Genomic DNA, 16,813 nt, shown 5'->3' on the forward strand with positions numbered 1-16,813 from the left:
TAGGCTCTGTGACTTGAATTCCAAGTTGCTGACATCTCAATTTGCTTAAATAAAAATGGTCACATGGTTTCTGAATGAAAAAAAGAAGAAGAAGAAGAAGAAGAAGAAGAAGAAGAAGAAGAAGAAGAAGAAGAAGAAGAAGATAAATAAAAGGAAAGACATGGCTGCTCCAAGGTATGGAGGAGGTTTATTGTAGATATGGGGGAGAGCCAGAGGCAGAGACATCTGGGAGAGTCCAGAGTAAACATGACCCTGAGCTGGGCCTTGTGAGGAGAGGTGGGAGGAGAGAAGGAAGAGCCAGGAGAGGGAAGGGTAGAAGAAAAAAGCTGTGTGATCAAAATGTCTGGATCCCCCAACACGTAGGCTGGAGACGTTTAGGGTGGGGGCAAGGTGTGCCAGGCATAAGTTGTAACAGGTAGTGACTGAGGGATGCTGGGAGAACCTGGAGGACAGGTCTGCTTTGATACGTTCAATAGGTCCTGAGTTTGAGATCTAAGAGGTTTTACCTTTTCCAAGTAAAAACTACCCATCCCTCAGTGACATGTCACATGTACCCAACATATTATCAGGTGTCTTCTGAATGTCACGTATTCCACAGAGTACAGATGCTCACAGAAACTGAGACAGAAGGCCAGAAGTTCCTAGCCGAGAAGTCAGGCACAGCATCTTGTAAGACTAGAACATAGCAATTGGAATAACAATGGAAGTCTTGTCTGTGGAGAAGACTCTAGGGGAAAAAAGTGATAAAATTGATCTCGGCAAGGCTGACATAGGGGAAATTTCCTGACAACTCATTCCTCAAACTGTCATCTGAGGTCCAGCAGCCAGGTTATGAGCAAATAATCTAAGTCTAAGGTTTCAGCTTCACCTATTGAGAAGTCTTCATTTTAACAAGATCCAGGCAGGAACCGTGCACACTAAATTTGAGGGGCACTCCCATAGAGAATATAACATCTAATTCAGTTTTGGAGATACATTATGGATATTTTTAGGAAAGCAAGTGGGTAGAAATAATAGAAGAATTTTGCAAGTTGAAGGAATAGACTATTTAGGGAAGTTATTAGTTGTTTCGGGGGCATCTGTGTGTGTGTGTGTGTGTGTGTGTGTGTGTATGTACAAACATATACACAATTGCTATTGGGTAGCTAAATTGAAACAAACTGTAAGTCTAAGTGTATTTTAAAAATCAGGGAAGGTGAACTTTCACTCTTTAGGTTAAAATGACACTGATCGAAATTTTACTGCCTAAGTAAAAATCTCATTGATCAGGAAGAGAGAGTCAAATTTGCATTGAAAATCCTTTCTGATAGCAGTAGAATAAGTTGAATTGAGAAAGGCAATGGTGGAAGAGAAGCAAACTCTTCAAGTTTTGTTTCTGGTACTTGCTCACAGTGTGGGCCACTGACCATACTTACACACTGTCTGCTGTGTGGGTGACAGTGATTCAGAGGTCCTCGGTCATTGCTGACAGTAATAAGTAGTTACTCTTCAAATTCCCATGGATTATAAGCTTGGTTATCAGGGTTTGGGTGTGTCTCAGCTCACAGATGCCCAAGTCCACTGCAGGCATCAGTTCCTTCTCTGTGGGTCATTAGGCATGGAGAGGAAAGCATGGATCTTCCACTGAGCTGTGAGGAGAACTCAGTTCTGGGCTTGGTCCCTTTCCAAGATCTAATCACATGGGAAAGTTCTAATGGAGGCTGAACAGATTTCTTCCTCAGAATTCTTCCTGCAGGCCCCCTTCTCCCTGAGTCTCCCAGCACACAATCCCATCGATCTAAGGAAGAGACAGAAGAAACCCCAGGAACTAAGATGGGGAGTGAGTGTAGAGGAAGAAGCCATATCTGCATGGTAAGCATGTATTTTGAGGTTAGAATTCATATTAATTTGTAACGGCCTTAAGGGAGGTACTGGAAGTTCAGTGCACCAAAGCCTATTCCTTAGGACCATCGTCTCAAGAGTGATGGAGTCACTGCAGGGATGTGGGTGGGTGTCTGGAGTTTTTAAGTGATGGCATCAAGGTCCAATCCCAGTCGCCCATCCAACTCACCCTGCAGCGACCTGACACGGCCCCAGAGCCATTTGAACTTTCGAGATCCCAGACCGGTTGCTACCAGGAATTCTTTACCCTACCCACCCAGTACAGAAACATATTGATGCATCTCTCAACTCCCTTCCAAAAGGTTGCTGTTCGCAGTGGGTGATGATTAACACAGAGACTCACAACTGGCCGAGGTACAAAGAGTAAGAGACTGCAGATGCTCAACCCCAAATGGGATGTCTGTATCACATTACCTTCTCCGGAGACACAGGGTTCATTGTGGAAGAGGTGATGGGGGACTTTAAGAGCCAGAAGCAGCAGGTGACTAAAACACAACAGTGCCCTCTGGACATAACAGCAGCTACAGGCATGAACTCACAGCACTTACGACAGCATGAGCAAGCCCCAGTCCAGACCAAAGCCTGGCGTGTAGCAGGGAAGCAGACATAAAGTCTCACCTCAAGCAAAGGAGCTATTGGCAATTGAGCCAATGGCAAATTGGCAAAGGAGCCAGGCAAGAGAGTGTTTTTAAAACCTTGAAAGTCCCACGCTCCAGGGGAAGGTCACATACATCCAAGATTGCATAGGTAGCACAAATTGGTCTTGATGAGTAAAAACCAAAAAGGGCAGCAGGGAAAGGGATGAGTCTGGGAGGGGTGGGGGAGGGTGGGGGAGGGGTGGATGTGATTAAAATACATTGCATGAGATTCTCGAAAAAAAACTGATGGAAGAAATAAGATTCTTCTTGAGAGAGGGGCCTGCTTGGAACTCCCTGCTGAACTCTGGGCTACTGATGGATGTTGTCTTTAATTATATGCCCGTTAGGAAGTGCATGAGGTCTCAAATGGACAGTTCCAAACCCGTGGTCACCCAGACGACCCTGGTTAAACTCAGTGGGTCACAAAACAAAGCAAAAAGACATGACTGTGGGAAAGAGAGTTGTAGGGAAGGAGAGGGGTGATGGACAGAAAGGAGATAAAAGACAGTAATTAGAACGCACCATATATATGCATAAAGTTGTCCCCCAAAATAATAAAAGCATTATTATTATGGAGGTGACCTTAGCTGTAACTCACCACATTGGGGATATGGAACCTGAAGAACCCACCTCCTGTAACCAGGCAGGAACCCCAGTGGAGTGATAAAAACACCAACCTACCCCAAAAAAACTTTCAACCCACAATTTATCCTGTCTACAAAAAAATGCAGGCATGGGGATGGAGCAGAGACTGAGAGAATAGCCAACCAATAATCAGCCTAACTTGAGACCCATTGCATGGCATGTAGCAATTGCAAGCACCAGTCGCACTAGCGCTATTAATGACACTCTGTTATGCTTGCAGACAGGAGCATGTTATTCTCTGAAAGGCTCCACCCAGCACCTGACTCAGACAGATGTAGGCACCCACACCCAAACAGTGGATAGAGCTTGGGGACTCTTATGGAAGAATAGGAGGAAGAATTGCAGCCCCAAAGGAGATAGGAACTCCACAGGAAGACCAACAGAGTCAACTAACCTGGACCCTTGGTGCTCCCAGAGTCTGAACCACCAACCAAAGAACATACATGGTCTGGACCTAGGCCTCCCCACACATATGTAGCAGATGTGCAGCTTGGTCTTCAAGTGAGTCCTAAACAACTGGAGTGGGGCTATCTCAAAAGCTGTTGCCTGTATATGGAATATGTTCTAGCTGGGCTGCCTTGCCTGGCCTCAGTGGGAAAGGATGTACTTAGCCTTGCAGGGACTTGAAGAACAAGGAGGGGTTGGGGGGTGGGTGGGACCCAACTGCTCAGAGGAGGGGGGGAAGGATTATGGGAGGGGGTGACTGGGAAGAGAGGCAGTGAGCAGGATATAAAGTAAATAAGTAAAAAAAATATTTTAAGCGTTTTAGAAAAGCATCTCCCCACGAAATAATGTAGTTTGGGCTTATAGAGCAACGGAATTATGCAGATATTATTAGCAGCAGTGTAGAGATAACTTATTTAATGAAGTATATTCACCTCCTGTGGTGATTTAGAATGGCCACCAGAGACCCATATATTTGAATGCTTAGTCACCAGGAAGGGAAATTCTTTGAAAGGATTGTAAGTATTAGGAGGGGTGGCCTTAGTGAGTGTGGCCTTGTCGAGGAAATGTGTCACTGGGGGGTGGGCTTTGAGGTTTCAAAAGCCCATGCCAGACACAGTCTCTTTCTCTGTCTGCTGCCTGCAGATCAGCTGCTGCTCCAGTGCCATGCAAGCCACCACAATCCCTGCCATGATGATAATGGACAAAGCTTCTGAAACAGGAATCAAGCCCCCAATCAAATGCATTCTTTTATAAGTGTTTCCCAGGTCAAGGTGTCCCTTCACAGCAATAGAACAGTAACTAAGACAACTACTATGGTTCTATGTTAGGGGCGGGGTTTAAAAGGATGGGCAAGGCATTTTATTGGGGACCAGAGAAGACCTTCATATTAGGACAGTGGAAGGAGAGTCACAAAGTGACTATTTGAAATGTGACTGGATTTTGAAAGACCTTAGGAGTGACACAGTGAAAAGTGACAACCAAGGAGTACAGCCACTTTTTAAAATTGTGTGTACCTCCAAAATTCCTGTTGAGACTTAACTCCTAAAGTGATACAATTAAGAGATGGGACCTTTCAGAGTTACAGGTAGCTAGATTATGAGGACTCTAGCAAATAGGGTTGGTGCCTTATATGAGGATTGGGGGAGTCTGTTGGTTTCTTTACTGTCTTCAAGTTTCTACTCCTGTTATAAAGCACCATGACCATAAGCAACTTGGGGAAGAAGGGGTTTATTTAAGCTTACAAGGAAGTCAGGACAGGAACTCAAAGCAAGAACCTGGAGGAAGGAATTGAAGCAGAGGCCATGAAGGAGTGATGCTTACTGGCTTGCTTGCCCTGTTTTCTTATAGTACCCAGGGCTGCTAGCCCAGAACTGGCACCAGCCACAGTGAGCACATCCAGGTACATCAATCATCAATCAAGAAAATGGCCCACAGGCTGGCCCACAGGTCAGTGTGATTGGGACCATTTTCTCAGTTGAGGTGAGCTGGCACATTTCTGTTCTCTCACTCTTCCACAGAGTGGGGATGCATCAAAAACAACCTTGTTGTCTTCCTCTGAGAATGAAGAATGAGCTCTCAAGACACACAGTATTCTGGAGCCTTGATCTTGGACTTTCCAGCCTCTACCAGTGTGAGAAATAAACTGATGTTGCTTCTGATTACCCAGTCCAAGGGACTTTGTTACAAGAGTCCAAATGGACTGACAGAGTTGTCACTCAGAGCCCAAAGGCATGAGGTGGTCACTTGAAATGGAAAGAGTCACCAGATCATGTTACCTTGAGAGGCAAAAACTTGAGTGAGAGGAAGCCTTCCCCACTGCCCTCTCTTCCCCCTATCCATTGCTGGGACTTTACATTTGTCCAGCCTAACTGGAGGCTAAGTGATAAGAAAACCCTCCCAGGACAGTCCAGAGACGTGAGTCTCAGGAGCAGCAAGCAAAGCAAGAATTCAGGAGTGGGCCTGGGTGGGGCCAGACACAGATACAGACATCAGGCTTTCCTGCAAAGAGTTCACAAGCTGGTATCATAGCCAAGATAGAAGCATGTGCACATGTGCACACACACACACACACACACACACACACACACAGAGCTGGGACTCATTGTTTGTGGATTCTATATTTGACTATTAGCTGAAGCTTATTTGTGGTTATGAGAATTCTGTGATGTTCTTCGTGCAGTTTCTAATTGGTGAAAACAGAACATTCTGCGTGTTTCTCTTTCTCAGCTCTCTTGCTATGGTCTTTTGTGATCTACCTAATGCTACATTGTTGTGCTCTACGTTGGGGGATTTAGGCCGTTTGCTAGAATAATGAGGGATTGGGGTTTTTTCTCCGAGATGCAGGGAAAAAAAAAATCAGGAAAATATATCTGATAAGCTTTGTTTAAGCAATAGTTATAGGGCTGTTAATGACAATATAACATAATGAATAAAAAAAATGGATATTAGGAGCTGGGTAGAGTGCTTGCCTAGTATGCACAGAGCACTGGGTCCCAGCTCCAGCTCCAGGTAAACGGAGTGTGGTGGTACATGCAGGGAGGTCAAGGGAAGATCTGAAGTGCAAGGTGAGCCTCAACTACAAGTCCTGGTAAAGGCCAGTCTCTTGAGACTGCCTCGAAAATGTGCACTAAGTGAAGTTGGTTTTAAATAAGAAAATGCATGAAATAAGAATACACACACACACACACACACACCTCAATTGGCTGAGAAACTGTGAGTAGGGATGGAGGGACCTTATCCTTTATTTTTTTTTTTTCTTAGAAACAATGGCTCAGTATTCACGAATTCATCCTGTGTTCATGGTAACTACTGAACTTAACTTCTAGGTAACAAGAATTGTCTATGATTAGAAAGGGCCATTCGTTGTAGGTTGTCAGATGGAGCTATGGACACAAGAACAGCGAAAACAGGAAGAAATAAGTACACGCATCTGAGGAAGCAGGGAAGGCATCAGAGAGAGTCTTAGCCACAGTGGGAGAAGAGGTGTGAAAGGTCACTTCCAGCACAGTCAGCGTGCAAGAGGGTATCCACCTTCTTTCCCTACGTTAGTCTACCTTAGCACCAATCAGCAGACTTGAGGTCCAAGCTATCACACCACAGGCACAACAGCGTAAGTGTTTGCTGAAGGAGCTTGGCAGATCCTGCTTCCTCACCTTCTTGGTTGATGACCCACTCCCAAGCCCTCTACACCCTCAGAGCTGTTATAAAGATTGCTCAAAGACTGATTTGGGGGTAGATGTGCCCACAAACTGAGACAAACAACTCAGACATTTGCTTGCTTTGCCGTGTTGGCCTTCTAGAAGCACGTTGTTGCCTAGGGCCGTTTGCTCTCCCTGGCCTTTACATCAGGAACGAGTGCCCCAGAGGAGGAATCGGTATAGAGAGGTTACGGACATACTTTGGGATGTGGATTTGGGGCTGTGAAGCTTAATCAAAGTCCTGAATTCTCCTTAGGGATTGTTCCAACGCAGTCTGCATTTACTAAGAGCAACAGTAGCTTTCCTTCTTGAGCATTTCCCATGTACCAGACTCTGCTTAGCTCCTTATAGGCTTTGTTTCATTTACCTTGCACAAGCACCTAAGGGGGGAGGGTACGGTAATGCCTTCCCAATTTTACAAATAAAGAGAACAGGGCTCGGTGAGTTGTAGACATCACTTACGGTCCTACAATCCATAAGTAGAAGAATGGAAGCCTCGAGTCAGCCCTGGCTACTTCCAAGTGCCAGTGCTCACAACCGTTCTGTGACAGCATTATAGAGCCACCGGCCTCTGAGCATGCAAGGGGACCTGGAGCTGTGCCTTGGTTTCACAGCGTTCTGAGTTTTCTAAGATCCTCCTTTTTAGCTATTATCTGAAACGATCATAAATAGGGTTTGTTTACATAACAATGAAGTCTTTACCATCAAGGCCAGAGCTTAGGAAGGTTAGGTCTGTTGATTCGTCAGAAACAAATGCAGTCACCGAAGTACAGCATGGATGGAGGGTGTGTCTTTCAGGTGGATGGAGTCTCAACATCTCGACTGTAAAATAAGTCACTGACACAGTCAGTGAATATCAGGTGAAATGTGAAAGCTCTCTCTCTCTCTCTCCCTCCCTCCCTCTCTCCTTCTTTCTCTCTCTTTCTCTTTCTCTCTTTCTCACTCTCTCTCGGGTTTCTCTGTGTAGTTCTGACTCCTGCCTGTCCTGGAACTCTTTTTATAGACCAGACTGGCATCGAACTTACAGAGATTCACCTGCCTCTGCCTCTCTGCCTCTCTGCCTCTCTGCCTCTCTGCCTCTCTGCCTCTCTGCCTCTCTGCCTCTCTGCCTCTCTGCCTCTCTGCCTCTCTGCCTCTCTGCCTCTCTGCCTCTCTGCCTCTCTGCCTCTCTGCCTCTCTGCCTCTCTGCCTCTCTGCCTCTCTGCCTCTCTGCCTCTCTGCCTCTCTGCCTCTCTGCCTCTCTGCCTCTCTGCCTCTCTGCCTCTCTGCCTCTCTGCCTCTCTGCCTCTCTGCCTCTCTGCCTCTCTGCCTCTCTCTCTGCCTCTCTCTCTGCCTCTCTCTCTGCCTCTCTGCCTCTCTCTCTGCCTCTCTCTCTGCCTCTCTCTCTGCCTCTCTCTCTGCCTCTCTCTCTCTGCCTCTCTGCCTCTCTGCCTCTCTGCCTCTCTGCCTCTCTGCCTCTCTGCCTCTCTGCCTCTCTGCCTCTCTGCCTCTCTGCCTCTCTGCCTCTCTGCCTCTCTGCCTCTCTGCCTCTCTGCCTCTCTGCCTCTCTGCCTCTCTGCCTCTCTGCCTCTCTGCCTCTCTGCCTCTCTGCCTCTCTGCCTCTCTCTCTGCCTCTCTCTCTGCCTCTCTCTCTGCCTCTCTCTCTGCCTCTCTCTCTGCCTCTCTCTCTGCCTCTCTCTCTGCCTCTCTCTCTGCCTCTCTCTCTGCCTCTCTCTCTCTGCCTCTCTCTCTCTGCCTCTCTCTCTCTGCCTCTCTCTCTCTGCCTCTCTCTCTCTGCCTCTCTCTCTCTGCCTCTCTCTGCCTCTCTGCCTCTCTGCCTCTCTGCCTCTCTGCCTCTCTGCCTCTCTGCCTCTCTGCCTCTCTGCCTCTCTGCCTCTCTGCCTCTCTGCCTCTCTGCCTCTCTGCCTCTCTGCCTCTCTCTGCCTCTCTCTCTGCCTCTCTCTCTGCCTCTCTCTCTGCCTCTCTCTCTGCCTCTCTCTCTGCCTCTCTCTCTGCCTCTCTCTCTGCCTCTCTCTCTGCCTCTCTCTCTGCCTCTCTCTCTGCCTCTCTCTCTGCCTCTCTCTCTGCCTCTCTCTCTGCCTCTCTCTCTCTGCCTCTCTCTCTCTGCCTCTCTCTGCCTCTCTGCCTCTCTGCCTCTCTGCCTCTCTGCCTCTCTGCCTCTCTGCCTCTCTGCCTCTCTGCCTCTCTGCCTCTCTGCCTCTCTGCCTCTCTGCCTCTCTGCCTCTCTGCCTCTCTGCCTCTCTGCCTCTCTGCCTCTCTGCCTCTGCTGAGTGCTGAGATTACAGGTGTGCGCCACCAACTCTGGGCAAATATATCCTTTAGCAAATACTTTTGTAGTCTAAGAAACACTAAGGCAACCTACGTCCCTAAAGAAAGATCTAGGGTCTGGTTATTAGTCAGCATTCTGTAACTCTTCCCCTTTGTGGGCCTGAGGCAATTCAGAGCATTATATAGTGACCGATCTAAATTACATAACAGATTATGAAGTGTTTCTTTGCTTCCTAACAATGTAAATGCTTAGAACCAAATACGAAGTGCCACAGTGAGTACATGGCGGTGTCTTCGGTGTCTTTGTTTCTTCCATTTCAAATTATAGTTAATCTTGCCTCCATTTTGCATTTATACACTTTTTCTTCCTTCTTACAAAACTCCTCACTGATTTTTATTATTTTTACTTTGAATTATATTCACTTATTGTATGTACGTGTGGGGTCCCACCTGTGACACTATGCCTATGTAAAGGTCAGACGATAACTCGTGGAAATCAGTTCTCTTCTTCCACCACGTGGGTCCAGGGATCGAACTCATATCATCAGACTTGGCAACAAACGCCTTTCCCTATATCAGCTCTTTTATGTTTTAGCTTCAATATACTCTATACCAGCAATGAACATTAAGAAGGTTTTTGGAATATGATAGCATATGAATACAGAGGTTGTTTTCTCTGGGAAAGGGAAATGAAGCATGAAGTTGTAGAGGACAGTTTAAGTTTGGATTCATTACCTTGGGCAAGGTCCTTAACTGGTTTCAGCTTCATTTATTGAGTGAAACACATGACTGTTTTCTCCTAATAGAGTAGTTGTGGAAGTTAAATGGGGCGATGCGCTGGGTAGTAGTTATTATATTGTTTCCCCATCCAAGTCCCTCCACCACTGGTGGCCATGAAGCTGTGTCTTTCAGTGGAGCCTTTTCTACAGGCAAGCACCGTTGCTATCCCTGGGACCTATAGCTTTGCAAACAGCAGAGCGATTCTCACTCAATGGTACTGCCTGAGCTGAGATATGAAGGCAATCTGAGGGTAGCAGACAGACAGCAAATTCTAACAGTGAGGTGTAAGGGTTTGCCTTGAGCAGTTCAACCCATTTTTTTTTTTTCCTGAACTGCTATTTTCCAGACTCTGTGCCAGGTTCTGAGGATACTTCAAGACATAAGACATAGACATCCCTTCTCTCTCTGATAAAGTCTAATTGACGAATGCAGGCAAATGTAGATACAGCTATGACGACCGAACAGTAAATGGGATATAAGAAGGATGAGGATGGCCAGGGAGTTACAGAACCATAAAGAACGACTCCATACCTGGCCCAGCCAAAGGAGGAATCTGGGAGGAGTAACTAACGGCAAGGCAAATACCAAAAGGATGGACAAAAGTCAAGCAGATGACCTGAGAGAAAGAACAGAAGGATGGAACCAGAGAACTGAGTCTTCCAAGCAAGAAGCTTGGCTCGTGCAAGGGTCAGACAGAAGACAGAACACATCAGCTTTAAGGAACTAACAGGATCCTTTTAGCTGAATCATAGCAAATTTGTTCACATGGGAAGAACCCTGACAGATCATAGATCATGAGGTTCCTATGAGGCCACCCTAGAGGCTGGGCTCTATCCCAAGGGCAGTGTGAAGCTAATGAAACACTCTTACTCTGAGAAGCAAACACCCTCTGTTTCAACTTATGCAATTCTCTACATGCAGAGGGACATTGGAGTGTAGCCAGGCTAGTTAAATTTATGGGGAAACCAGGAGAGGGAGGTAAAATGTCTTACCTAAGATTGCTCTTCAGTTGGTTGCAAAACTCAAACACAAAGTCTCTGGCATTTAGTGTAAAAGCTCACGCTGTGTCTTCTCTACGGGCAGGCAGAACCCAACAGCCAGGGAAAATAAAATTGTATAACACATAGCCACATACATACTAATAGTTGTTTTATGTTATTGTTTCCAAACAAATTCTCTCTGGAAAGTGAAAAGACACAGAAAGGAACAACATGGAGGAATATGTCTCTGAGAAGATAAAAACACCCCAAATATTCTGCCCTTTAGGATGAAAACCCAAGGAATTGGGATTCTCTCTCATAAGCATCTGAAGTCACTATGGACTGAAATTCTGAGGATCATGGTGGGAAAAAAAAAAGCCGAATTTTAAAATAAGAAGAAACCTGAGTTCTGTTTTTAAAGCCATCCCCCACAAACACCCCCGCAGCTTTCTCACATGGCATCAGAGGGGAAAAAAATGTATGTGTGTCGCTATATATGTAAGTCATCGCTTCTGAAATAGCAATTTAAATTAGACAAGTGATGTAACATCAAACCACAGAGGATTGTGAATTCTGAGCCCTTGGGGAAGCGTGTGAGATGCAGCTAAGTCTTCTCAAGCCTTTTCCTGAGATTTGAACACAGTGGTTTCTCTATCAATAGCCATTTATAGGGAACAACTGTGCAAGTCCAAATGTGTGGAGTCTGACAAACATTGCAGAAAGTTCTCATGACCTAAGATTTTACTCCTTATTGCTATATACATAAATCAGAGTCTCAAGTACTTTCCAATTAGTTGCCCTAAGAGGCACCCAGGGCAGGCTGCAGAGATGCCTCGGCAGCTGGAAGCAGTGGCTGCTCCTCTTGAGGACCGGAGTTCAATTCCCAGCACCTACATGGTAGCTCACAATTGTCTGTTTCTCCAGTTCCAGGGCAGCCATGGCACCATGCGTGCACGTGGTACACACATTTGCAAATATGGGTATTTGCAGGCAAAATACCCATACACAGAGAATAAAATAAATCCTTTAAAAAAAAAAAGTACCCAGAGCAACTATTATTCCCTTTATTGCAGGTACTGTGTCTCCCAAGCAAAGCAGCACCGTGTTGGGGTGTGTGCAGGTCAGGACTGAATGCTGCTGGCCTCGTCCCTATCTAAAGGCCTCTGGGCTATGTCTCAAGGAGCAAAGGATTCTTTGAACAGCCCTAAACAACATCTAAGAAAGGCTCCTGTCCCCTCAGCTCCTTCCTAGGTTTGCCTACTAGCCTGCATAGCATGATTTTGTATACGAATCAATTCTACCTCAATGGGATTGACAAGGTGTGTGTGTGTGTGTGTGTTATGAAAACCCAAGAACTTGGGCTTCTCACTCATAAGCATCTGCAGTCACTGTGGACTGAAGTTATGAGGTTCATGTGGTATATATGTGATTGCTATAGCTTTCTACTGTAAGAGATGGAAAGGAAGTAGAAGTTTCTCTTTGTTTTTAAATTATTACATTTATTTATTGTGTACGTACATGGTGTGTGTGTGTGTGTGTGTGTAATGTGCATATATGCATGTGGATGGAGGTCAGAAAACAATATACAGGAGCTGTCTCTCTCCTTCCACCTTGTGGATCCTGGGAATCGAACTCAACTCATTAGGCTTGCCTGCAAACGCTTTCACCCTCTGAGCCCGTGCCCTCTGGGAAGTTATTCTTGACCTAGGTGGAGCTCTAAGGAGCAAAGTCAGTTGGTGGAAGGGCCCAACCCCTCACTTAGCCTGCTCCGTTCTTGGGGAAACCAGCTGTCACTGGATTTCTGTTAAGTCAGCTAATGCTGGCAAATAATAAGCCCCTAGCGAGCAGGGGCTCTACTACACACTAGTGCATGCCTGGCTCTGGGCAAGATGCTTGGAACAAAACAGGTAGTCGATAAAGATGTGGTGAATAAATGACTACTTGAAAATAATTTGACACCGGGGAGATGCGAAAGGAGCAGAAGCCTCCTTCCTTCTGGGGTGGCAGGTGTCGCTGGTGATGCAGGCGGCAGCAAGAAAGTCGTCCCTCCTCCACCTCCAGAGACCGGAGGCTGGATACTCTAAGGCTGGAAGGTATGGGTCCAGCGCGGCCCTGGGAGCAGGAGGTTGCAGGTCAGGGGTGCGCAGGGAGCCCCTCGCCGCAGCCATTTCCGGCTCTTTGTGTGACAGCAGCGGCGGCGAAGGGGCTGGGCACCGCGGCCAGGGGAGGAGCCGCAACGGGCGGAGGGGCGGGGCCGCGGGCGGGGCGCGGCGGGCCGCCGGCGCAGCGGCCGAGCGGGGCTGAGCATCCTGCGCCCCGGCGCGGGGGCCTGCGGTAGCCTCGGGTCCTTCCCCTGGACCTGCCACCAAACCAGGTAAGGGACTCTTGGAGACATCTGGGCTGATGCTGGGACCGAAATGCTGCCTAGGCGGAGGATGCGCTCCTGAGGATGCGCGAAGGGCGGGCGCCGCTTCTCCCAGCCCGCTGGGGGCGCTTGGCTTGGCGCCCGAGGCTGCACGGCTCCGGGTCCCTAGAGGCCCAGTTGCAGGCCAGGCGTTGCCCCTTCTCCCTTCGGCCACGCCGGGCGCCCAGGGCAGGGAGCGTCTCCCAGGAGTCGTGGGTACAGCGCGGAGCTCCGCGCGACAGCCGCAGCCACAGCCGCAGCAGGTGCGTGGCCTGGACCGGAGCCGCCCTCCCGAAAAGGAGACAGGGATAGTGTCGGGGACCAGGGACACTTGCAGGGGCCACGAGCCCAGCGGGGGCCACATCCCTGCGCCCAGGTACTGCAGATCGCCGGGCGGTCCCCGCCTCTGCGGTCGCAGCCACCATCATTCAGCCAAGGCCTGGGCCCGCCCGGCAGGCAAGGGGGTACTGGGCGCCCGCGGTGAACCGAAGCCGGGTGGGGCTGGGCCGCAGCCGCACGGTTTGGGAGAGGAAGGCTCGGATGAGCCGGGAGGCATGGCTGACCTGCTTCGAAGCGTTCTGGCTTATGCTAGCGCCTCTCCTCTGGCTGGCTGTGGGAAGGAAGAAGGTGGGGTGATGAAATCCTAGGGGACAAGGTTTCCTTCGTATTTAGCTGCCCACCTGTCTGTCGTGGGAGATTGCCACATCTCCTTCAGGAAGGTAAGCCCTTCTGTGTGTACAGGAAGAGAAGGAGTAGCTTGTGGCTAAGGATGGGGGCAGGGAGCACGGTTCAACCGACTAATGGTTTTCTCCCGCGACTGACTGGGTGTTTCCAGCCCAGACTTTGAACTTGGCTGGCCCAGTCTCTTAGCGCCCACAGCTCCACATTTTGGCAGGAAGACTTAGGGGACAGACTGCGGACTGTTGGCTTCTAAACTACCATTTCTACCTCTTGCCCCCTCCCTTTAGAAGTGACCAGCAGTGCACCTCCCCACCCCCTTGTTGGAGGACAAAAATATAGATTACTATCTATAGTCGGGATTGTAAAGTCCTTGAAGGTAGCTGTCCCCACCACCATCCCCCCCTTCTGTGGCTTTCTCCCCCCTCCACGCAATGCTCTGTATGTCCCTCTCTCCTGTCAAACTTGCTTGAGAAAGGAGCCAGTGAGTGGTGTTTATCTTGAAGAGCTAAATACAAAAGGTTTCCCCATTGGATGCAGAGCAGGTGCTTCAGAAGTCATGGGATCAGAGAGGAAGCTGAAGATAGGAGACATTTTAATAGGAAGCAAAACTGAAGTCAAAATATTTGATATCTCTAATGGTTGACTTTCCAACGTAAGCTAGATGTGGGGCTGATACTGTCTTCAAAAATGGCATATCTGGCAGCTGGCAGCCTCCTTTTCAGTCAGGGCTGCTTTGGCCTGGTGTGTGTGTGTGTGTGTGTGTGTGTGTGTGTGTGTGTGTGAAAGAGAGATAGGTCAGGGGTTACTGTCACCAGAAGGCTTTTGTTGATCACCAGTCTCTACTTGTGGGGTGTGAAATTTGCCCATGGAGAGTTCCTCACTGGAGCTGGCTACCATCTGCCCTGACAGTTATGAAGCCACAGATAGCACGCTGCTGCTTACAAAGCCAGTGCCCCTGCGTACTTCTGCTTGCTGAGCCCCAGGCCGGTGGCATTAGCTCACTAATCTTCTTTATTATATTTCCTGGCCAGTTCTGACTGGTTGTATAGGAGCCCAAGACTGCCTTGTTCCCTCTGTGGTGGAAAATGGAAAGAAAAAGCGTGAGTTAGACATGAGGCCAGAAGTGAGGGGGTGGGGGATACAGCTGTGTAGGTTTGGAGATTCTTGCTCAGATCAGATCACATGGAGAAGTAATTTAACAGCTAGCGAAGGGCCCCGGTAATAGAACGTGCACCCTCCGATTATCGCGCCCCCTCAGTGTTCACTGGGCCTCTGAGGCCGCCATTGACCTGAAAGCTAAATTAGGTGATGAATAGGCAACGAGCTAATTAGCATTGGGAACAGCATCGCTGGAAATCAGTATAGGGCTCCTGTCTTCACATCTCAGCCTTGGCCTCCATGCTCAAAGAGGCTTCTTTGGGCCACTGTTAGCCCCAGAGTTTCACCAAGAGCTTTACAAAATGCCCTTTTTGTAGCCTCCATGTGGCCACCATAACAATGAGTCTATTTCTTTACTGGCAAGTATTAATTATTCACTTATAGTTGACGAAACCAGACGTCAGTCACTGCATTGGAGCCTTTGTGAAAGGCCTTTGGTCTCGTCAAGTTGAGAGAGGCAAAGCCATATTTAGGGTCGGGCGAACGGCCTTGCGTTTGTAGCTGGAGGTGGTTGGTGGATGGGGACAGGGGCAGTATGTGCCTGGCAGGCTGTGTGTGAACCCTGTGAATCGGAGGCCAGCTGTGGTGGGGGAGGGGCCGGTGCATCTTTGGATGTTCCTATTAAAGGAAGGATGCAAAAGCACTGAACAGAGTGTAGGGCACACAAGCGCTCTCCTATTTATAGCCTTATTGTTGTGATGCATTAGTTACAAGATCGCCGAGAATCTGGTTCATGTGCACTGTCAATTCCAAGGTCCTCTCTGACCTCTCCACTTCTGGGGCTTACCCGAATCATGTTTTCTCAAGGAGACTTGGTCTGCTGGATCAGTTGAGGTGCGTGCCAAAGGCATTGGAAAGGCATGTGATCAGACAAGGTGTTGGCCGGGGCTTCACCTGGCAGCTGCTGAAAGTGAATGTGGTTGAACTTGAGTAGGCAAGAGGAAGGGGTGGGGGCAGGTGAGCAGCCGTAATTCTCACATTTCAGCAAACAGGGCCTGGGAAGAATGTCTTCCTCTGTGTATTCAGCATTTTGCAACTAATTCAAAAATGTCAAGGGCAAGCTTGGCTTTACGTCTGGGACAGACAGGGCAGCTCGGTGAAGTTAGGCCGTGGGATTTCTCCTTGGTTTGTTGAGTGCCTTTAACATGGCCACTGCCTTTTCTGACTTTAACAATTGAGCAACGGAACGGTTCACTAAGCCTGTCACCTGTCTGTTGCCACCAAAGCCCTGGGATGAGATAATGTCTGTGAACCCCCAGGTGGAGAAGAAGTCATGGAAAGAGGAAGGGAACAGGGCTCCCAAGCAGGACTCTTTTGGATGCACGCCTCCGTTCCTAAAGGAAGTATTTATTAAGTGTATTTTGAGTGTCAGTTTTAAGAGCTGGTTCTGTGGCTTCTCTGTACCTTGGAGCCAAAAGGAAACCGAAAGGCACTTTGTGGCTCACAGGTTGTGTAATGCCCATATCTGTATAAAGACACATCGGGATGCACTGGGGGGTGGGGGTGGGGGTGGGAGGTGTTGAGTATATCTGCCAGGATGCAAAGGTTTGGGCAGTAGCTTTGGAGTTATGGGCACTGTACTAAGGACTGCACGTGTGATTTGCCTCAGAAGACATCCACTGAAAAAGTGCTTTTTAGGTGCTGGCCACAGAGGAGAAATGAATCCAGTGCAAATTCTCGAGAGAAATGGTTTGAGGGGACAGAGCTGACTGCAGTGGACTTTCTTGAAGGACT

The 16,813-nt window shown here is 48.3% G+C and overlaps 1 protein-coding gene across 6 annotated transcripts in view; it reads left to right on the top strand.

Moving 5' to 3' along the window:
• Positions 1 to 13,086: 13,086 nt before the first annotated feature.
• Cyfip2 (cytoplasmic FMR1 interacting protein 2) overlaps positions 13,087 to 16,813 on the top strand; it is a 117,527-nt gene continuing 113,800 nt past the window's right edge. For 2 of the 6 annotated variants that reach the window (XM_034504569.2, XM_034504571.2), the window contains exon 1: positions 13,087 to 13,210. The gene's annotated coding sequence lies outside the window, so the exon portion shown is untranslated. Of the gene's footprint in view, positions 13,211 to 13,374; positions 13,504 to 16,813 lie in introns of those variants that run through there. The other 4 variants (XM_076937002.1, XM_076937004.1, XM_076937003.1 and 1 more) reach the window with 2 other exon arrangements.

The sequence above is a fragment of the Arvicanthis niloticus genome, chromosome 6, assembly GCF_011762505.2.
Source record: "Arvicanthis niloticus isolate mArvNil1 chromosome 6, mArvNil1.pat.X, whole genome shotgun sequence".
Taxonomy (NCBI): Eukaryota; Metazoa; Chordata; class Mammalia; order Rodentia; family Muridae; genus Arvicanthis; species Arvicanthis niloticus.